This window comes from Ovis aries, chromosome 2 (assembly GCF_016772045.2).
Source record: "Ovis aries strain OAR_USU_Benz2616 breed Rambouillet chromosome 2, ARS-UI_Ramb_v3.0, whole genome shotgun sequence".
Classification (NCBI taxonomy): domain Eukaryota; kingdom Metazoa; phylum Chordata; class Mammalia; order Artiodactyla; family Bovidae; genus Ovis; species Ovis aries.
In genome coordinates, this window is record NC_056055.1 from 13,553,441 (window position 1) to 13,576,241 (window position 22,801).

Here is a 22,801-nt window from a genome sequence, read left to right on the forward strand (position 1 = left end):
TCACAATGACTCAAACAGTAAAGATTCTGCCTGCCAATGCAGGAGACCCAAGAGATAGGTGTTCAATCCCTGGGTCGGGAAGATCCCCTGGAGAAGGAAATAGCTATCCACTAGAAGATCCTGGTGAGCTACAGTCCATGGGGTCACAAAGAATCAGATACGACTGAGCAACTAAACACACAGTCCTCACCACAGCCCTGTGAAGGCAGCACTATTATTATACCCATCTTACAGATGTACACACTGAGTCACAGAGAGCTTCTGGTCACACAGCTCCAAGTAGCAGATGCAATAATATCTGGTAATAAGCTCATGCTGCTGGAAGAGTGTATCTGTGTGGGACTATTTAAATGTTGGGAGAATTTATCTGCATAAATAATATGCATTTAAAAGAGGTGAAATGATTCCTTTTGAGGTACTTAGAATATTATTTTCTCTGAGGGTTAAGACCTCAGATAACAACCACAAAAAGGGGGAGAGTGCTAAGTCAACTTCTTCCATCTTTCTCCTTCCTTCCTTTATAGAAAGGGCACACGTATTAGGCACATACTGTATACCCAGGCATCATCCCAAGTGCTGGGGTTCAGCAGAGAATGGGACAAAGAAGCTGCCTTTCTGCACTTCCATTCCAGGGAAGGGAGAGAGACATTAAAAGTAGAAAAATCTACAATCTAAGTCCATCCTAAAGGAGATCAGTCCTGGGTGTTCATTGGAGGGACTGATGTTGATGCTGAAGCTCTAATGCTTTGGCCTCATCACGTGAAGAGCTGACTCATTGGAAAAGACCCTGATTCTGGGAAAGATTGAGGGCAGGAGGAGAAGGGGACGACAGAGGATGAGATGGTTGGATGGCATCACCGACTCAATGGACATGAGTTTGGGTAAACTCCAGGAGTTGGTGATGGACAGGGAGGCCTGGTGTGCTGCAGTTCATAGGGTCGCAAAGAGTCGGACACGACTGAGCAACTGAACTGAACTTCAGAAATATTCCAAAGAGAAGCACGCTGAGGAGAGAGAGCGGTATGCAGATAAAGGAGTGACACTCCATCAGAGACCTGAATGGAGTGAGTGACAGAGCCCCGAGAACATTGAGGCAAGAGCATTCGGAGCGAGGGAACAGCACACGGAAGGCTCTGTTCATGAGTGTGCTCAGATCCACTGGAGGACCACTGAGGGGACCAGTGTGACGGGGCAGGAGAGGCGAGGAGTTGAGGCGTGACAGAGGAGGCAGAGAGTGATCCAGTCAGATCATGGCCTTGGGAGGGTTTAGACAAGCTGTGAAGGGATGCATTTACACCTTAAAAAAATCACTCTGACTGCCAGTGACGAAGGAGAGAAGATGTGAGTAGGAGATCGGATGGAGGACAATGCAGGATTCCTGCGACAGAACAATGGAATGGCAGGATAGAGGCAGACAGAATAATGGCCTCAAAGATGTCCATGCCTTGGTCCCTGCAGCCTGTGACTGTGTCATCTTATGTGGAAAAAGGGACTTTGGATGAGCGAACATAGGTGGGCACTGATGGAACTAGCACCGAGACAGATCCAGGAAGCCTTCACTCCAGGGCTAGAGGAGAGGCGTGGCAGAGCACAAGGATCCAACGTCAGCTCAGGAGAGGGCAACAGACCCCTTGGGGTCAACCCCCAGTTTACAAAATATCGTAGAAACTTGGGGACGCTGCCTAACTTCTCTAAGATCAGGCTCCTTTGACCAGGAAAGGAAATTAATAGTGACTAACCTGTAAGGGTATTCTGAGGACAAAGGACACGATCTCTGTCAAGCCCTGGGCCTGGCAGGTACTAAGTGCTCTCATAAACATGGAATGGCAGCGTTCCTGTTAAGAGCACTGGTGCCAGGATGTTCTGGGTTCAAAATCAGCTCTGTATTTACTAAATGGGGGACCCTGGGTGAGGCACTTAAGTGAAGTCGCTCAGTCGTGTCCGACTCTTTGCGACCCCACGGACTGTAACCTATCAGGCTCCTCTGTCCTTGGGATTTTCCAGGCAAGAGTGCTGGAGTGGATTGCCATTTCCTTCTCCAGGGGATCTTCCCGATGTTTCCTCAATTTCATCCTAGGTAAACTCAGGTTAACATTATGTACCCTATGGGGTGCATGGGGAGGCCTGTGTTGGCTTTTATTACTCTGGTGATGAAGATGATAAATAATGCATGCCTTCTAAAATCATAATTAATGTTGATTCCAGATCTTTGGAACCATAAAATATGAAATGAAAATCTAAAGGATAGGTTTGTCATGTGAAAAATAAGTCTCTGTAAAAGGATATTTGGGATCCCCGGGTGGCTCAGAGGTAAAGCATCTGCCTGCCATTGCAGGAGATGTGGGTTCAATTCCTGGGTTGGGAAGATCCCCTGGAGAAGGAAACGGCACCCCACTGCAGTATTCTTGCTTGGGAAATCCCATGGACGGAGGAGCCTGGTGGGCTACAGTCCATGGGGTCGCAAAGAGTTGGACACGGCTGAGCAACTACACAACAGATATGTAAGTGACTCACAATTTTGCCTCATCAACACGCAGTGAAAGGACAGTGTAACAGGAACTACATGCATGGTGAGTGAAGATGCTCTCAGCTCTGCCTTCATCCGCGTGGCTTCACGGTGCTGTAAGCCACCTTGTACACCCAGGCAGCGAGGGCCTCTGCTTACAACTTAAACCTTGCCGTGGGCTGCTGCTGCCGCTGCTGCTAAATCGCTTCAGTCGTGTCCGACTCTTTGTGACCCATAGACAGCAACCCACCAGGCTCCCCCATCCCTGGGATACTTGGAGAAAATCTCGGTGAGCTTTCAAAAAGATGCAGATGCTATCTTGGAGAGTTAAGAACTAACTCCTACACCTGTTGGCCGGCTCAGATTTTAAACTCCCACCCCCTCCCCAACCTGGTCTGACTGTAGGTCTCCAAGCCATTACACCTGGGCTGTATCAAGAGCCAGGGACTTCGGCACTTACCAATGACTGGAAAACCCTCAAGTCGTTTGTGCCAAAAACAGAGGCAACAAAACGATGATCCCTGCTCGGCAGTGTAATTGACTCAGCAGTTGAGACACAAACAAATGGCCCTTTTGTGGGCAAGATGATGACCTAGAACTCTGAAATCTGAAGAGCTAAGTGCTAATGTGCAGTATTCCCTTAAATGCCTCTGAAAGGACTCCTGGGACTGTAATGAATGTTCATTTGACATATCTTACCAAGAAAGTCAGGGAAAGCCTGCCTGCCTCTCCTCCTAGGGTCTGGCTGGGTTTGTGAGGGATGGGGGAGCTTCCGGGCACTGGGATGTGATGGACCTGGGTGTAACCAGCAACCACATGGCCTCCGTCACAATCAGTCCTGGTGTTGACATCAAACCCCCGACCAAGCTGCAGGTCTCATCTGCTTGGGCTCAGGGGTTTACTCCAAAGTCTCACTACTCCTTGTGTGGTCTGTGGACAGCAACAACCGTGTCAGTGTTGACATGCAGCTTCTCACTGGCCTGAAAAGTACTGAATCAAAATCTGCATGTTTATAAGATTCCCTGGTGATCTTTCGGCAGATCCAAATTTGTGAAGCTCCAATCTAGGGGCAACACAAAGGTCCATATAGTCAAAGCTATGGTTTTTCCAGTAGTTATGTCTCACAGATGTGAGAGCTGGACCAAAAAGAAGGCTGAATGCTGAAGAATTGATGCTTTTGAACTGTGGTATTGGAGAAAAGTCTTGAGAGTTCCCTGGACAGCAAGGAAATCAAACTAGTCAATCCTAAAGGAAATCAACCCTGAATATTTATTGGAAGGACTGGTGCTGAAACTGAAGTTCCAATACCTTGGCCACCGGAGGTGAAGAGCTGACTCATTAGAATAGACCTGGATTCTAGGAAAGATTGAGGGCAGGAGAAGGGAGCGACAGAGGATGAGATGGCTGGATGGCATCACCGACTCAATGGACATGAGTTTGAGCAAACTCTGGGAGATGGTGAAGGACAGGGAAGCCTGGCATGCTGCAGCTCGTGGGGTCGCAGAATCAGACAAGACTGAGCAACTGAACAAGAACAATATTGGGCCAACTGGGTCTTAACTGTGACAGCATAGCAGACCTGGGCTGCTTTAAAGTAACACCCATCCCTGGGGCCCCACTCCAGACCAACTATAGTAGCATGTATTTTCAAATTTTATTATGCAGCTTGGATTAAGAGCCATTGATCTAGAATTTCACTGATAATGATAATGATAGAAAAGCTTGCAGGTAACCTTATCAAGAACTTACACATGTCAAACTCTTGTTATCACTGTATTAACTCATCCCAGTCCTACAAAGAGGTACTATTATTTTCTCCACCTCAGAGATGAAGAATTAAGAAACCATCTAAGGTTATAGCGGTGGATGTGGCAGAGTGAAATCTGTGCTTTTAACTTTTCCACAAATCATTGAGCCTGTCACAGATTGACTTGATCAGAATCTCTAGGGGTGAGACCTAGGGAGCCACAGTCTAAACTTATGCAACAGCTGAATCTTTTTCATACGAGAATGTAATATACGAGAACCACACTTTATCTACTCCCTAAGAGGCTTCTTTAATTTAGGACTTTGGAAATTGAGAAGAATCAGAATACTCTAGGGAGCTGAGATGACTTTTCTCAGTAGTTACTTTAGATCTTATGTACTGGAATGTTTTAACGCCTACCTGTTGGTACTTTATACTACTCAGATATGAGCCTTGAGTAGTCACATTCTGTCCTCTAAAGACTGGTCAGATCTTTTAACCACAAATAGTCCCAGATTTAATCCAGGTTTCACTTTGCGGTTCCACATGATTCCCGACTCAAGAGTTTCCCTTTATCCATTCACCCATCCATCCACATCTATCCATCCATCCCCCCAACGTCATCCACCTATCCATCCATCCATTCATTCATCTACGTAGACATCCAACCATTTACCCATTCATCCATCTAATTATATATCTACCTGCCCATCCATCCTTCCATCCAACCAACCAACCAGTATTCAACACTTTACTGCCTGGCATTGAGGTATAGAGTTGAGCAAGGCACAATCCTCAAGGAGCAATGGAAACATTAAACATACCTTTACAAAACGACAAATGAAGTTTGATGACAGGGATAAGTTCAAGAGGGACTAGGGGTAAAGAGGAGGAAGCCAATTCCTCGTAGCTGGGGATGCTGCCAGAGTAGGGTCCAGGATGGCTTTCCAGAGCAGGGAAAATTTGAGAACAGAATATCAAAGGATGCGTAGGCCCCCAGTAGGGAGGAGATAGTTTTCCATAGGGAGGGGACAGGCTGTGCAAGGGCCAGGAAGCATGAGAGACAGCCACATGTTTGGGACGCTAGAAGCTATCCTGTTTTGAAAAGGGATGTGCAAGATGGAAGAAGGTGGCAGATGGCACTGCTGAGATGAGGCAGGACCAGGTCACAGCCCCACTCAGCACATCACATAACCTCTGCGGGTGATGGGGGGCCACCAAAGGGGGTAAACAGGGGAGTCACTTTCGAAAGGTCACTGGGGCTACTTACTAGGAACAGATGTTTGGGTAAAGCCAAGAGGCAGGGAGACTATTTTCAGAGTCTAGAAAAGAAATGAGAAGTTCCTGAATTGAAAATAATAGCTATGTATTGGATTGAATAATCCCTGAAAGATACGTCCAAGTTCTAGTCCTCAGTACTTGTTAACACGACCTTATTGGGAAACGTTACAGATGTAGTTAAGGATCTTGCTATGAGGGCATCCTGTGTTGAGGGTGGGTCCTAACCCCAAAGACTGGTGTCTTTATAAGAGAAAGGAGAAGGAGATTTGAGACACACAGACCCAGAGGGGAAGGTCGAATGTAGACAGAGCCAGAGACTGGAGTTAGGCAGCCAAACGGCCAAGGGTCGTCGAGGATTCTGGTGATAGCCACCAGAACCGAGGAGAGGGACATGGGACAAACTCTCCCTCAGAACTTCCAGAAGGAATCAAGCCTGTTGACTCCTTGACTTCAGACTTTGGACTTCAGAACTCTAAGAGAATATACTTCTGTTGTTTTAAGCCCACTCCTCCTCCTGTCTGTGGTAGTGTTGCATTTGCCCTAGGAAACTAACAGCAACTAAAATCTACTACTGATTCTAGCCAGGCGCCTGGTCAGTGCTGCAGAGGTTGCTGGTCCATGTAGCACCCCCAACATCCCATAAGGTAAGTACTAGTGGCAGCATTCCCATCTATCAGATGACAACACCGAGGCAGAGGGAGGCTTGGTCATTTACTCAGGGTTATAAACCAGTAGTGAAGTCACTCAGCCATGTCCGACTCTTTGCGACCCCATGGACTGTAGCCTACCAGGCTCCTCCATCCATGGGATTGTCCAGGCAAGACTACTGGAGTGGGTTGCCATTTCCTTCTCCAGGGGATCTGCCCAACCCAGGGATCAAACTCGGGTCTCCCGCATTGCAGGCAGACGATTTACCCTCTGAGCTACCGGGGAAGCATATGCCAAAGCCTTTGACTGTGTGGATCACAATAAACTGTGGAAAATTCTGAAAGAGACGGGAATACCAGACCACCTGATCTGCCTCTTCAGAAATCTGTATGCAGATCAGGAAGCAACAGTTAGAACTGGACATGGAACAACAGACTGGTTCCAAATAGGAAAAGGAATCCGTCAAGGCTGTATATTGTCACCCTGCTTATTTAACTTATATGCAGAGTACATCATGAGAAACACTGGACTGGAAGAAACACAAGCTGGAATCAAGATTGCCGGGAGAAATATCAATAACTTCAGATATGCAGATGACACCACCCTTATGGCAGAAAGTGAAAAGGAACTAAAAAGCCTCTTGATGAAAGTGAAAGTGGAGAGGGAAAAAGTTGGCTTAAAGCTCAACATTCAGAAAACTAAGATCATGGCAACCAGTCCCATCACTTCATGGGAAATAGATGGGGAAACAGTGGAAACAGTGTCAGACTTTATTTTGGGGGGCTCCAATATCACTGCAGATTGTGACTGCAGCCATGAAATTAAAAGACACTTACTCCTTGGAAGAAAAGTTATGACCAACCTAGATGGCATATTCAAAAGCAGAGACATTACTTTGCCGACTAAGGTCCATCTAGTCAAGGCTATGGTTTTCCAGTAGTCATGTATGGATGTGAGAGTTGGACTGTGAAGAAGGCTGAGCACCGAAGAATTGATGCGTTTGAACTATGGTGTTGGAGAAGACTCTTGAGAGTCCCTTGGACTGCAAGGAGATCCAACCAGTCCATTCTGAAGGAAATCAGCCCTGGGATTTATTTGGAAGGAATGATGCTTAAGCTGAAACTCCAGTACTTTGGACACCTCATGTGAAGAGTTGACTCATTGGAAAAGACTCTGATGCTGGGAGGGATTGGGGGCAGGAGGAGAAGGGGACGACCGAGGATGAGATGGCTGGATGGCGTCACTGACTTGATGGACGTGAGTCTGAGTGAACTCTGGGAGTTGGTGATGGACAGGGAGGCCTGGCGTGCTGCGATTCATGGGGTCACAAAGAGTCAGATACTACTGAGCGACTGAACTGAACTGAATAAACCAGTAGGTGGCTGAGCAGTTTTCTCACGCAAGCAGTCTGGGAGCAGAGCCTGTGCTTTCAGCTCCCTGGTCTCATGTCAGGCAGATGGAGAGGAAGGAGACTTGAGGAGGTGGGAAGAGTGACTAGGACCTGGCAATTCGCCGGGCATCTGGAGGGCAGGAGAAATCGAGCCCCCCAGTGTTCAGGTGCTGGTGCCTCCACCTCTAGTTTCCATCAGCCTCTGTTTTCCCTGGCACACCGCCCCCTAAGATGTCCTCACCTGCCAGCTCTCGCCCTGCTCTTCGCACTCGCTTCTCAAGAAGTCCTCCTTGGCTCTCCCCAGATACGTCCTCAAAATGGTCCTCCTCTTGTTGATTCCCTGGAAAGCGGTCTCACTGCCCACTCTCCTCCGTGTCAGCACTGGCTTTTCTTACAGCTTTCAGCTCTCGCCCAGCACAGAAACTTCTTCTGATCCCAGGTTCTCGTGTTTATTCTGGTCTCTGCTCTCAGCATCCCTGCCTCTCTCCTCCCACCATCTCCATCTCCCTGTAAAAATGAGGAGGCGAGGCATCCAGGTCAAGGGCTGGGAAGAAAACCATGTCTTCCAAGGGAAAAGGTGACAGCTTCCTCAGGGCTGTTTATTTTCTCTTTCCCTTTAAAACATTTCCCATTCTCTCAGCTCAAGGCTGGGACCAAAAAAAAATAGCATGCAAAAATACTTTTTGCTCCTTTATAATAACTTAGGTTTTTTTCTTTTTTCCTGGCCCGCAGTGAGTGTTTTATGAGTCTGGGCTACAACAATAAAGCACATAATCTACTGTGTTATTGCCATATAGAGGTGCACATTGCTATTTCAGGGGCTTCTCCAGTGGTTCAGCAGTAAAGAATCTGCCTACAGTGCATGAAACGCAAGAGACACAGGTTTGATCCCTGTAAGGAAGACCCCCTAGAGAAGGGCATGGCAGCCCATTCCAGCATCCTTACCCAGAGAATCCCATGGACAGAGGAGTCTGGCGGGCTATAGTTGAGGGGGTCGCAAAGAGCTGGACACGACTGAAGTGACTGAGCACGGCACACACTGCTATTTCAAGAAATAGCCAGCTCCTACAATTTCCTCTGTGGGTCTGCGATGGCAAATGTGCCAGTCAGAATAACTGATCAATTCATTTAAAGGTGGATATTAGCATGATTCCACACATCTAGTATTAATATGGATTTTTATTAAATACTCTGAGATGAAATTTCATTGGAAGGTCCCAGGATATTAAAAAGATAAATATTTTAAATTAAAAAAGTGGACACAGACCTACAACCCAGGTGCCACCACACTTCCACTGAACCAAGTTCATTGCCAAAAATGGAACCATTTCAGAGACACAATTATGTAAAAGAATAATGAGAAATTCAAAGGCTTAAAAACTTCCCAGAGTTCCCTGAAATACTGTAAAACTCCCTTCAGGAAGCACACAGGTTTATATGATATAATACAATGTTTTACATTGTTTATCTTTGTTCTCAGACATCATTTCACAACATTTTACCAAGTGGAATTTTCAACATTCCTGACATTTTCATCTGTTTTCAAACATTCAGATTGTTTTTAGAAAAGCAGTCATCTTTTTTGGGAAGAAATTTGCCATGTACCCAATGGGTTTGCCAGCAACTTAAGATACCGTAAGATTAGATTTTCCTTTCATTTCAATACTATTTTACATATAGCCTATTTTGTATTCAAATATACCTAAGACACAAAATGTTTACTAAAATCGTTTCTAGGTATTCATATTAAGTCCATTTTACTTAAGGATGACTTTTACTCCTCATGATCTAGCTATAGAACAGAGTAAGCAATGATTAATTGACTCATGCTTCTGGAGTGGTCTTTAATGAACCCAAACCTTCACTCAAATGATAGACAATCCGAAAGAGAATAGTTGGAACTCGCTTACACTCACTCAATCCGTGTGCTAGGATGACACCAAACCACAGGACTGAGAGATAATTTGCATTTTCCTTTGAGTAAAAAAAAGGATACATTAAAATAAAAATGTCACCATTGGAAAACTCCCAGTGAGCTGGTGGGGGGAAATAGTGTATTTGCATTCGGCAGATCAGAAAGATAAATTCCTCTTTTACTGGTTCATTTAACAATATTTAATGATCACCTGCTATATGGTGGTCTCAGGGCTAGCTTTTGGGTTTCTAGCAAATGGGTTTCTCTCTGCATAGAGAGAAGCTCTTCCCTGGGGAGCGGATGGGTCTTCCTGTCAACTCTTTCCCCACTAGACACTGTGGGGAAAGGAGCCTGGAGAAAGCCACAAAAGAAAGTCTTTCAAATCAAAGCTCAGTTCATTGTCGGTATTCCACTTACTAGGTAGGGTTATGCTTACAGAACCTGAACCTCAGTGTTCTCATCTGCAAAATGGGACTGATAACAAGACAGAAGACTGTCATGCAGAATGCACAAAACAATGGGCAAGCTGGAAGTGCTCCTTGCAAAGTAACATGTTCAAAGCAGTAAAGACTATTAAAAGAAACATTAAACTTCCTTGAGTTTCTGTCTCCCTGTTTCCTTTTCACTCCTGCCTTGTGGCCATTGCCTAGCCACTGGTATGATTTTGGTGAATTTTCGTATGATTTTGCTTTGTGGAATTTACTTAGCCTAAATCCCACAAAGCAATGAGGAAATTGTTTTCTCTGTGTTTAATTTCAAAGTACTGTGGCTGAGAGTAAAAACAGACATACACAAAAAATTACAGAATGAATGATTCCTGTTATTCTGACATTCTGGATAAGGCAAAACTATAGGGGTCAAAAATCAGATCAGTGATTGACAGAAGCTGAGAAGAGTGGAGAGAGGGAACTGATGACAAAGGGGTCAAGGGAACAAACAATTTGTGAGAAGGGAAATATTCTGTATCTTGATTTTTCAGGTGCTAACACACCTGTATGTATTTGTCAGCATTCACTGAACTGTATACTTGAAAAGGGTGACTTTTACTGTATGGAATTTATATCTCAATAAACCTGACTTCAGAGTAAAAGAAGACTGTGGCTTGGGACCATCAAGATTTCCTTTAAGAAAAAAATCTATGATCAGCACAGGAAATGAGCAATGCTCCTGGGAATACTCTTCTAAGAAACTGACTATAATAAAGACAGACATTGATACTCCTCCTAAACAAGTTCTCCAGGAATTCAGAGGTCAGAGAAACATCCATCCAGGATACCAAGACATATATCATGGAAGAGATTGCATTTAAACTGAAGAGTGCAATTAATCACTGAGGTTTTTTTTTCTTCTCTACCAACTACGATCAATATCTTAGACTCCAGTCTCTGTTTATAAATTGCTCATAAATTTTACTGTAACTTTGATTATTCTTCTAGTCTAAAAGTTTGCACATTGTAATGCATTTACCAGAGATTAAATGATTCACATTATCTTACCCCTTAAAAAACAATCACAGTTTTGAGGCAATGTTTCCTGAGTTTGCGGTCCATAGGAAATTGTTTTTACATGTCCACTTATAAATGTTCTTCCATTCAATGAAATGAAGAAAAGTAGAATGTCACTAGAGGAGACAACATGTCCCCTAGTAAGAGTTTGGAAAGGGGTCTGAAAACAGATTCTGTGACTCACAAGTGACTTTGTAAATCAACAAGAAAAGATCAATAATCCAAAAGAAAAAGGCGGCGTGGGGCGGGGTGGGGTCGTGTGTGTGAAGGAAACTATGTAAATAGACAGTTCAGGAGAGAAAATACAGTGGCTCTTAATCATATAAAAAGATGTTCAACCTCAGTGTAATTAGTCAAATGGTTACTTCTCTTAATATGCACTCCTATGAATCAGCGATACATGATCAACAGTCCCGGAGGGGCGGTGGGGGAATGGGCAAAATAAATGAATAGACAGTTCGTAGAAGAAAAAGAACAGATGGCCTTGAAACATATGAAAAGATGCTTAAACTCACTCAGGCTAAGAGAAAGGCAGATTAAAGCTGCACTATTTTGTACTCACTGAACAGGTTAAAAAAAAAGTTTACCAAGTTTATTAACACAGTACAGGAAACACCCTCACTAGAGAGTTTAGGAAAAATCAGCTACTCCTGGGACAACCTTTATGCAGAAGCATTCAGGGGATGTCTATTAACATTACAAATCACTATGATTTTGACCCAGCAATTCCTCTTCCACGAATATTATCCTACAGCTTATCCATGTGCAAAATGATCTGTACCACGTTATTCACTGCAGTTCCATCTGTAATAGTAAATGCATGCCCCTCCTTGGGTTAAATGAGCTCTTATACATCATCCCAGAAAACACTATCCCACTGTCACAATGAGAAAGCTCTTCATAGGCTGATGAGAGGCAATCATCCAAATATATTAGAAATCCAGACTCTGAGGCTCCCCTCCAGACCTCTGGAATCAGAATCCTCAGGATAACAAAACCCCCAGATGATTCCTATGCGCAGAAACGTGTATGAAGCCCTGATCCTCCGGTTCCTACTCATGGTCACTCCAGGCTTGACCTCCTTCCGGAAGTCTTCTCTTACTCTGCCTTCCTTCTTCCCTAATCTACACTGAATGCCTTTCCTGGTTGACCATCATCCTATGTGTTTCTCTCCATGTCATTTGCCACATTTTAATTTTCTGGCCTCTTCTCTCACCCCCACCAGGAGATATTCACTGCTCATAGTATCTAGCATAAAGCCTGGTAATATGTAATAGATGCTAAATAAATATCTTTTTGAATAGGCAAATGGATGAACCAGGCCAAATAAAAGTGGGAGTGGAAAAGTCTGCTGAGTGATCTTTCTGCCATTTACTTTTTCTTAGATTCTTCTTCATTTTGGAGAAGCTGCCAACCAACCAAGAAAGAATAGGGAACCCTTGAGAATAGCTCCTCTCTCTTTACACCCCCAGGCCAATAGCTGCAGGCATTTGAACAAATAAGTCTTGCTTGGCTATAGATTTAGCTCAGATAAATAAAATAAAAGCTTTGGGTTCAGATGACATTTTTGAAGGGCCAAAAATTCCCTAGAAATCCTAGCTTCGCCTTGTTAGGAGATGGGTTTCCTGAGCTGACTCAACTTTATTCGGGAGCATTGGCTAATGGTTGCTCAAACTGCTGCAAAATTCCAACCACACAGAGAGAAAGGGCCCTAGGAAAAGCCCAAGCACGTGGCGCATCAGAAAGGATTTACACGTGCACATGACTTTCAGGAGTGAAACGAAAGGGTTGCTGGCCAAGTCACAGCACGGCCAGCCGGAGTTCCCTCCAGAGGCTGGTGCACTGATGGGGAAGGAAAGCAAACAAAAGAAACATTCTTTTTACTTGTGAGTGAAACAAAGATCCCACTGAGAAAACCGAAGTGAGCAGGAGAGCTGTTAAATCAACAGAAATGGGGGGCTGTCTGTGGAGGAGGCATCTGGTTTCAATGCAAACATCCTTAAAATGTTTCAAGAATGAATGTCCATTTGAATAATTTATTATGAAACTATTTTTTTCCTTATCGTGGTTATTTAGGGCAGATTTAGCTTTGAAGATATCCTTCCATATGCCCAACTCAACTGGAGTCCCCACCCAGTTTAGACATTTTCTGAGTGGAATATTGAGAGGGGAACTAAATCGAGTTGCCTGGACAAATCTAGGATTGCCTGGCTGAATGAAGGTATATTTCGAAAGAGTCACGTGAACATAGCACACTAAGTAGATTGTATACTTTGTACAGGAAACCTGAAGTGGGGTGGCAGTGGGCAGAGGCAGAAGAGTCTGCCTGCTCTGGTTTCTGGCTGGAGTTTCTTCACTGGGAAAGAAATTTGTCTTCACTTGGCACTTACTCCTTCCCATCATGACTATAAAAAGTTCTGAAAGATGCTCTAGAAAAGAGGTTGCAAATTAGTGACCAAGACTTGCTTTGTTGGGGCCAGATTATGTCTTTTTAAAAAATGTCTTAAATTGGTTGCCAACATTTCACAAATTTCTGCATGGCAACAATTGGCTGGAGTCAAGTAAAATCCATCTGCTAAAGACCTTTAGAAAAGATACCCAACCCAGCTTGTCCCAAGCCAACCTTTCCCTTTCTCTAGCCCAAGTTCACACATCCAGGCTAGCTGCCTGGTATATACACACACATGTACACACACACACACACACACAGCCCTCAGGATGAGAGGGAAATGAGATTTATCTCTACTGGTTGGCCACCTTTGGGCATTCTAATTTAGGTACCTTTCTGGGTTACTTGGTACTACATGATTTTTTTCATATGACACAGAACATTTTATTTTCTCTGTTTCTTTCTCTTTTTTGCTGTTTTCTTAACATTATACTCACATCACGTCATCTAGCTGCTTAGTCATGTCCAACTCTTTGTGACCCCATGGTCTGCCATGGAATTCTCCAGGCAAGAATACTGGACTGGATTGCCAGTTCCTTCTCCAGGGGATCTTCCCAATCCAGGAATCAAACCTGGGTCTCCCACGTTGCATGCAGATTTGTTTCCACCTGAGCCACCAGGGAAGCCCCTACGTTATACTACTTCTGCATAACTATACGAATGTTAAATTTTTATATTTTTTTTCTTTATTTTCCTTTCTTAATCAGGAACCAACATGCTAATGTCAGGGGCATCTTTATAAGTCGTCTTTATCTAAAAGGTAAGGGAAATAATAGACCTTTCTGTGGCATTCTCTTATTTCATGTGGCTCCTTTGGTTTCTTGTCTTTCTGTGCTTAAATATAATCGTGTAGGGGTTTATTTACATTCTAGACTTCTGGGTTTTTCTTGGTAACTCAGAAGATCTGGTAATATTGGCCCCACAAATCACTGCTCTGCACTCAGGCATATTGAAGGAGCAATCTTCTCTCATGGGAGCAATAAAGCTGTGTCAGTGATGTCTACCAGCCTGGAGCTGTTTAGGCTCTAAATGCCAAAGGGCAGCCAGGAATTAAAGCCATGTGCTCCAACAGAGGAACCTTTGACATTAGCCAAGGTGTCTGAATACACAGAGACAGAAACAGGTTGACTATGGTTCTTAGGAACAGAAGACCAAGCCTTATTTGCCTCTGAATGACTGTACCCTAATTGCAGTGCTCAGCCCTGGCACCCTGTATAGAATTAGTGCTCAGAAAATATGTGTCAGATTTACAAGCTGGAAATCACAGGTTGAATTCTAGACAACAGCAAAATGGTCCTGAATCATTCTATGAGATTACCTAATACTTTAACTTTTATCATGAAAATATGCTGTAAAACTGCAATTTCTTAAGCACTAGATTCCTAGGAAATAATTTTTTTCCCCAACTATGAAAGCATATTTGCACTTTCTAGAGCAATTCACATATAGCTGGTCTTAGAAATCATAAAGCTCATGATATCCTAGATAAGGAAATCAGCTCCAGGTAAGGAAAAGACTTGCCCAAGAGCAGACCAGTGGCACTCTGGACAAGAACAATCTCTTAATTCCAAAGATTGTTTCCCAGCCCTAGGGCTTTGCACAAGCCCAAGAAAGTGGTTCTAAGAAGGCAGGGTATGTGACCAATTTAAATAGTCTGCTGAAGAAACATGGAGGTGGCCCAGTACATATTGTGAAAGGCCTGGGTTCTTCTAAAGGGCACGCTGACATGTTAGGCCAACTCCTGCAAAGGCTAATGGGCAGCCCCGGGGGTTGCCATAGAGATGGCAATACGAAAGCTGTGCTATGGCCTCACTCTTAAAGCAGCTGGCCCCACTGTCCTGGGGGCCCTAAGAGGAAACACATACCATCCCAACATCAAACCGCAGTTCCCCAACCCAGAGCATAAACCTGTCACTGCCAGTCATAATAAGACACACATTTAACTTATAAAACATCAGGCCTGTTTCAAATTTTTTTTTTTAAGTCTCTCAGTCGTGTTTGACTCTTTGCAACCTCATGGACTATATAGTCCATGAAATTCTCCAGGCCAGAATACTGGAGTGGGTAGCCTTTCCCTTCTCCAGGGGATATTCCCAACTCAGGGATCGAACCCAGATCTCCCGCATTGCAGGCGGGTTCTTTACCAGCTGAGCCACAAGATATTGGTACAAGGAACACAGAGTCTTTTATCGACATAGAAAAAAAGCAAAGGTTTGCCAAAGGGATTGCCATCTTGCAGACCTCTCCCACCCCTGGTCCATTTTTCTTGTTCCTCTTATAGTACCTGATTGCTTGCAGACTCCAGTGCCCTATTGGGAACAAGGACCTGTGCAGTCTATGTGCCCCCAGTGCAGAAGAGCAGCTCAACTCACCAAGTGCAAAAGGAAAATTGCACGGGCTGGGCGTGTCTGCCCGGGCTCACAGCCCCTCTTCCCCCACATCTACCTGGTAAATATTTTGATAAAACTGGTCAAAATAATACCTTTGGTGGAGCCATTTTGTGGTCTTTAAAATTACGTTGTTATAGTCTTTTAGAAATGGGAGGAATCTTACTTCCTGACCCAATATTTACTGGACCTTCCCCACACACAGGGGCAACATTTAGGGACATCACGTATGATTTTGTCTTTTACTTGGAAATGTTTCTCTGTGACTGGCAAGAAAAACCGCTTCATTCTTCAGCTCTTCTTATGATTTTGCATGATTGTGGATGGTTGTATATCAAAGTCTGCTTAAACCCAAAACACTGTTACCCAGGTAGATTTGTAAGGGATTACTCAGAAATGGAATCAAGTAGAATTTGAATACCATTTCTGGAGTAAAGCATCTATGTAGGAAGGCATTGTTAATGACAGACCCAATACCAGAGATTTTTTTTTTAAGCTGAAAATCAGTGTAGTAGCTTGATATCAACCACTTGTATGTCAAGGGTAAAGAAATGAGGCTGGTGAATTTGACCATTTTAGGTACCTGCAAAATAGAGCTAGACTATTACATATTTCATTCAGATGCCATAAACAATTTTTAAAAACTAGAAGAGAATGGTTTGTAGTAGTGGTGGCAGTCATAATAATTACGGAGCACTCACCTCAGCATTCAAGGCCCTCCACGATATACTGGTACCTTACATTTCTGGCGTGATTTCCCACCACCCTCTGACACATGCTTTATTCCAGCCAGACACATGCCTGTTCCCTTCTCTGTGCTTTTGCTCTTGTTTCCTCTGCCATCTCTTCCACGCCCACTGAGCCTCACCCCTATGTCTGTTAAAACCCTCATGGAGCTAGATGGCCTGGGTTTAAACTCTAGGCACCTGTGAACCAGCTGTGTGGCTTTAGGCGAGTTTCTTAACCTCTCTGTACCTTGGTGTCTTCAGCTGCAAAATGAGGAAAGAACACTACTATGTCATCGAGTTGCCGAGGTGATTAAACAAGATACCAGCCCTAAGACACTTACAACAGTGCCCGAACCAGATTTGTGCCATTCTTCCTTCAACCTCCGGGGAATACGGTTAGTGCTTTTTTCTACTGGGCTAGAACCCTAGACTCTGCCTGTGAGGACACTTCGATATGGTTCTTTGGTTGCTGTTCAGTCACTCAGGTGTGTCCGACTCCTTGTGACCCCATGGACTGAAGCACAGGTGTGCCTTTCCTTCACCATCTCCCAGAGTTTGCTCAGACTCATGGTCCATTGAGTTGGTGATGCCATCCAATCATCTCATCCTCTGTTGCCCCCTTCTCCTCCTGCCCTCAATCCTTCCCAGCATTAGGGTCTATCAATATGGTTTTAATAATAAGTAATTAACAAGAGTTAATAATTAATAAGCAAACTTATATCTGTTAACTCTGACCTAGAGATTGAATTAAATTAAATGATTAGATATTCACATATAAATTTAGCATATTAAACAACAAGGTCCTACTCTATAGCACAGAGAACTATATTCAATATCCTGTAATCAACCATAATGGAAAAGAATATGAAAAAGAATATGTTTATGTACAACTGAATCACATTGCTGTACAGCAGAAATTAACCTCATTGTAAATCAACTATACTCCAATCAGATAAACTTTTTAAAACATTAGCATATGTGGTCAAGCACCTACACTGTACCTTGCATTTACTCTATTTCTTCCACATATTTGGGGCTCCTTGTGCCCTGTGCTTATTAACTAACTCACCAGGGTGAGGGGAAGACATTCTTCTGTGCTCTCAAAAAGAGAATTATCAGGCGAGTGTTTCTAAGTGACTCGTATTTCCCTCCAAACCTACTGACTGGCATTCCCAAGTTTGTTATCAGAGAGCGGGCTCAGAGACCAATAGTTCGAGGTAGATAGGACATCCTGGGACTGAGAGCAGAGTGGATTTTTTGCTGTCAACTGTTCCTCCCTGGCTGACACTCTAAGTGGTTGTCATTCCCTTGTGCAGAAGAAAAGTACCATAAAAGGCAAAGCCTTTGGGCAGGCTGCTAAGCAGTTTGAAGTGTTCCTCAGGGCTGTGAACTCTCTTGGGAAAGAGCTGCAGACCCCTGGCAAAGATTACAGCACACTTCGCAGCAAACTTGTGGAGTAACAAAGCACGCACTGTTACCTCCGAACGCCAAGCTCCGCGGGCTAGTAAAAATACGTAGTATACCTTTTTAATGGGGTGAGGGAAGTTGGCTTCCCTGGAACGTTTTGGATGGAGTCATAACACAAATAAACTGTATTCTGGAGTCTGAATTGATGAAGCCCAGCGCCAAGCTGCGTGGTCACAAACGGGGCAACCAGACGATTGTGTAAATCAAGTGCATAGGCCGGGGCAGTTTGGCAGGTCCACCTCTGCACACTCTCTGGGGGAAAAGATGCCTTTGAAACACTTCCCAGCGGCCTCTACTCTCAGCCACTTTTTCCCCTAAATGTATTTATTGTTTATAGCACAGATGATGTCTGCCCATTACTTTGTTGCTAAAAATCTGGCAATGGAGTGACTTTTTAGACAACTTGGAGTGGGATCTAGCAAGACAGGAGAGAGTGTGCCTATTCTGACTGGTGCAGTTCATGTCTATTCCTTCTTGGAGCTAAGTCTCTACATGTCTGCAAACACACACACACACACACACACACATACATACGGCCACTAGAATTGACTCCAGAGATCAGGGAAAAGGAGAAAGAAGGGAGACAGCATTCACTTTAGGCAACAAAAGTTATAAGGGAAGTGAAAACTTTGAACAATGAGCTCCTTTTCAAACAGAGCCCATAGCTATCTCTGGTAAATGGTGGTGGTGATGGTGGTTTTGTCGCTCAGTCATGTCCAACTCTTTGCAACCCTATGGACTGTAGCCTGCAAGATTCCTCTGTCCCTGGAATTTTCCAGGGTTGTGAGTGAAAAGCGAAAGTCGCTCAGTTGTGCCTGGCTTTTTGCAACCCCATGGACTATACAGCCTATGGAATTCTCCAGGCCAGAATAATGGAGTGGGTAGCCTTTCCCTTCTCCAGGGGATCTTCCCAACGGAGGTATCAAACCCAGGCCTCCCGTATTGCAGGTGGATTCTTTACCAGCTGAGCCATAAGGGAAGCCCAAGAATACTGGAGTGGGTAGCCTATCCCTTCTCGAGCAGATCTTCCCAACCCAGGAATTGAATTGGGGTCTCCTGCATTGCAGGCAGATTCTTTACCAACTGAGCTACTAGGGAAGCCTGATAGCAATCAGGGTTGGCGGGGGTGGGTGGTGGGCAGTGCTAAATTATTTGGATCTGCCATCCAGCCATTTTATGTAAAGTACTTCCTCAAAGGTAACTCTTTACATTTTAAATGTAAAACTAACTCTTAACATTTAAACTACATTAAGTACTTTACATTTTCAGTTCAGTTCAGTTCAGCTCAGTCGCTCAGTCATGTCCGACTCTTTGTGACCCATGGACTGCAGCATGGACTCCAGGCCTCCCTGTCCATCACCAACTTCTGGAATTTACCCAAACTCATGTCCATTGGGTCAGCGATGCCATCTAACCATCTCACCCTCTGTCATCCCCTTCTCCTCCCGCCTTCAATCTTTCCCAGCATCAGGGTCTTTTCAAATGAGTCAGCTCTCTGCATCAGGTGGCCAAAGTATTGGAGTTTCAGCTTCAGCATCAGTCCTTCCAGTGAATATTCAGGACTGATTTCCTTTAGGATGGACTGGTTGGATCTCCTTGCAGTCCAAGGGATTCTGAAGAGTCTTCTCTAACACCACAGTAGGGCTCTGGAAATGGGCATTGTTGAAACCTGTGTTCACTGATGAGATTTTACTGAAGCCTTGAGTAAGCTCTCAGAAAAGTTGCTTGATGCCTAAGCTGAAAGGAGGGGCTGAGGGAGCCAAAAATTATTGCGGGGCTTAAAGGGACTTTAAAAGGGACACACAGACTTAATAGGAGTTCAAGGAGAAGAGGTCTTGTGCCCTAACTCTTCTGTAAGAGAGGAACAGAGCAAGAAGTGAACGCTGCCGGAGCTGTGAGGTCCTGCTGTTATAAGGAGAACATCTGGGGAGCTTAAAACATTCCTGGAATCCCAGTTAACACCCTGGAGCAAATGATGTTAAAGGGGAAATACAGCCTTGGTTGGAGGGACTTAAACCGAACTCAACTGCTTCCTCTTTCTCAAGTGTGACATTAAAATAATCATCATTTTAGGCACTCAAGTCCTCAAAACACTTATGAAATTGCAAGATAATCAAGTCTAAGCAGGGACCTGGTAACTTCCTACTAACCGTTTCAGCATGAAGACACCGAGGCTCAGAAAATGGTTCCAGGCCATGAAACTAGACAACGTCCACAGAGATTTGCAAGATCATCTGCTTTATCCGTGTGATCCAGAAATATGGTCATTCATTTTGCCTGCAGTGTGACAACCATATTCTTAATTTCAGTACAGAAAATTGTTTCTTCAGAGTCTTTACAAGGATTTCTGCTCTGGTTATTATAACCAACTCAAAAGTACATACACTTTTTAGACTGGAAATCCGTTCCTTGCCTGCAGTATCTAACAATATCTCCCCTGTCATTTGCATATCTTTTCCCTATTCTCTGCATTTTGAGAGATTTCTAATTTATCTTCTCCAATAATGGTTCACTTCTGCATTGGTTCAGTTCAGTTATTTACTACTTCTAATAAGGGTTTTAATACTGCTTTTGAGATTTTCGCTTTCAGGCATATTTTATCCATTTCTCATTTCCATTTTCATCTCATTCCTCCACATTCCAATGACCTTGTGGTTTTTCTATTTTTAAAGGCCACAGGGAACATAGACAAATGAGTACATTCACATACTAAACAAGAAAAAAGAGCCCATTTGTCATTTGCTGGAATTCATTCATTCATTCAGAATCTATGACACCACACTAGGTTCTAAAGCAAGATATGCCCCCTGTTATTAAAATATATCAGGAAATAAGTGTTATAAACAACTATACTGCAAGATAGAAAGTGTTAGCTGCCTTAAGAAAGGGTTACATCTCAAAAGATATTATAAATACTATACATTTTGGAGGGAAATTTCTGGTTCCTGCATTAGACAATTTTTAGAGGTCTTATTTTCCTCTAACTTTTAAGATCAATGCTCCCTTTCTTGAGATCGGTGGCAATTTTTTCCACTGGCTCCAAGTCATCTTTTACACTATTTGTTTTTTCAGGATGCTCACTTAAATAATATGAGCCCTTTCTTGACTTAGAGACAGCAGCCATACATGGTATGGACTTAGCCTTATCCACAACCCCCCTTCACTTGTATGATGATCTCACGGCTACAGCTGGACCACAGGTGGGCATGCAGTGTCTACCCAAACTCCAGACTCTAACACAGCTCTGCTCTCCTGGGGGAGCATCTCCCCTCCTGCCTCCATCGTCTGTTTCTTTGAGATTCTGACTCAGTGTATATGAAAAACTCCAACTCTAGCTTATAGAGTACCTCTGGGATAAATCTTTACTTCTTGAGCTCCTGTAAGTCTGAATTTTTGGAACTATACTTTCTAAGATGCAATTAAACATGCTTCAAGAGAGGGAAAAAATGTCCCTCCCTTTTTTCCATCCTGTTGGGTTTGGGGGAATTGTTGAGGTTGGGTGGATAGAGAAAGAAGGAAGGGTGAATGGGGAAACAGCTTTGTGGCCACTGAAAAAAAGAAGCAGCCCCTCAGAAGTAGGAGAGGGGTACTCAGCTTTCTGGCTGAAATAAACCAAGGGTTTCTGTAAGAGGAAGACTCTATGATAGGTGTCAAAAGCCCTCCCTCTACCTCTGCTGTCCCCTTGAGGAGACTAATCCCAGATCTTGGTGATAGACTATCTGACAATCATTCTTTTCAGGGCTGTGGTGAGCATTCTTTCTTATTTCTGAGTTTTTCTGGGCACTTTGGGAGAGTTGGGAGAGCTGCAACCAGGCTGCAGTCCAGATGCCAGGTCTTCGTTCCACATATGCTTTTTAATCTTCTTTACCCAAATAGGACAAGTAGAGAAGGGAACAAAAATAGAAGCTAAGTTAACCATGCAAGGGGCCAGTATATGTTTATGTGGCATGGGTCAAAGAAATACATATAATCCTGCACACACATTAGAAATGCCCTGTAAATCTGGGACTAACAAAGCTAGAGGAAATGATCATAGTCTGGGTGGGAGCCATATGGAACACAGACAAATGAGTATACCCACATGCTACACAGTGCAGGGGCCGGGATTGGGGACGGGGAGGCTAATTTGTCATTTGTTGGACTCCATCCATTCATTCACCAGTTACTATGACATGCCAAGCACTGGGCTAGGTGTGAGGCTGAGGGTAAAAACCCAAGCAAGATACAGTCCCAGTTTTCAAAGTTTGTGTGGATGTGTTTTAAGGCATGCACATATAAGCAACTAGTATATAAGGTGAAAAGTATTGATTGCCTTCAGGGAGTACTTCAAACCCTCCAGCAGCTTTCTTCTCAATTAGGGTGAAAACAAACTTCTTCTGCCGAGACTATTCAATGGGAAAATCCATGTTTAACCAACAGTGCTGAAACTATCTGCAGCTTATCCCCCCTTACTGTATTCACAAAAATTAATTCAAGGTGGATCTCAGAACTAAATCCCAAAGCTAAAACCATAGTCTTTCTAAACACTTCCTTGACCTTGGAGTAGACCAAAATTTCTTACACAGGACACAAAAAGTATAATCATAAAAGAAAAATGATAAAAAAATTTCGTGCCCATTACAAATCCTACCAAGCCAAAGATGCCATTAAGGAAGGAAATATGCAACCTGCAGGTTTTAATTAAAAAGAGAGAGACAGATACATACATAGATAGGTGAGAGAGAGAGATGTGTTAAAGGGCTCTTACCAAAATCTATCTTTAAAACTGCTTCAAATAA

At 43.7% G+C, this 22,801-nt stretch overlaps 1 protein-coding gene across 5 annotated transcripts in view; it reads right to left on the minus strand.

Moving 5' to 3' along the window:
• The window catches only part of PALM2AKAP2 (PALM2 and AKAP2 fusion), a 515,750-nt gene that overhangs the window by 384,871 nt on the left and 108,078 nt on the right, over nt 1-22,801 (minus strand). The gene's annotated exons all lie outside the window — the stretch shown is intronic.